Below are 1,045 nucleotides of genomic sequence, written 5' to 3'. Positions count from 1 at the left end.
TAAAGTTTCAACATCAAGAAAAAGTGGATGCTTTTCTCTAGTTTGATTTTTCCAAATGGATCCCCAAATGCAGATAGCCTGCTCCTCAGAAGAAAATGATGCTCAGTGTCCCAAAACAGCGAAATAAACAAAATTCTTCTGTCTAAAGACTGTATCCTAAATCTCTTCCATTCACAAGTTTCTCATAATCTTTTTACAGTGTCACAGAGACCATTTTGTCCGGAATGCATTTTGCTTGTGACATAGAACTGGTTCCGGATTTAAATCTAGCAGATGAATCCACAGGATGCCATGATGTTGGTGTGCTTAGTTTACATGGGAAGTACTGTTTCAGAACCAGATATAGGTACGTGAGAAAAAGTAGATAATTTGCATGGAAAAGCTGAATTTTCAGGGCCTTGTTGCATTGTCTGTGCCAGGGCTCTGGATGTGTAGCGTTGATGTTTCATCCCCTGTGGTGACCACCAGCCCCTCTTCTGCAAGCCAAGGCAACCAAATAGTGCCTGGCTTTCCCTACCCCCAGTCTGTGTCTTGGACAAAGCCCCACTCTGCTCCACATTGATTTGGAAAAATTCAGTTTTATTTACCCTTATTAGTCTTAATTTAACCCCCAATTTATGTAGAAGAGCATAGGAGATTTAGGAGGATATATCAGTTCTCAACTAAGCTGAGTTAGAATGAAGTACTTTGAAACTGCTTACCTTTAACTGTTTTGAGGTGGCATCACTTTCACCTGCAGAAAACCTTGGGGTCTCGAAACTACAGAAAAAACATCCGTGAAGAAGTATCTTTAGCTATTAAGTAATAACTCTCAAATTACTTTGTAAGTAAAATAAAGTGAGAATGAAAAAGAAAATATTGTTGCAAATGGTAGTACTCCAGAAAGAGAATGTTTCTTCTTGCTGTCTCTTGTGATTTTAAACATTAGTCTTAGAATAAATCATATTTTCCTTATGGAGCCAGTTGCTGAGGTCAGTGTAACATTTTTTTTATAAGGCACTTCTTAAGGAAGTAGTAATAGAAGGTGCATGAATGAAGTATATGC

This window comes from Manacus candei, unplaced genomic scaffold (genome assembly GCF_025592945.1).
Source record: "Manacus candei isolate 608988 ecotype Guabito, Panama unplaced genomic scaffold, ASM2559294v1 h1tg000016l, whole genome shotgun sequence".
In the NCBI taxonomy this organism is placed as follows: Eukaryota; Metazoa; Chordata; class Aves; order Passeriformes; family Pipridae; genus Manacus; species Manacus candei.
Note: the sequence above shows the minus strand (reverse complement) of the source record.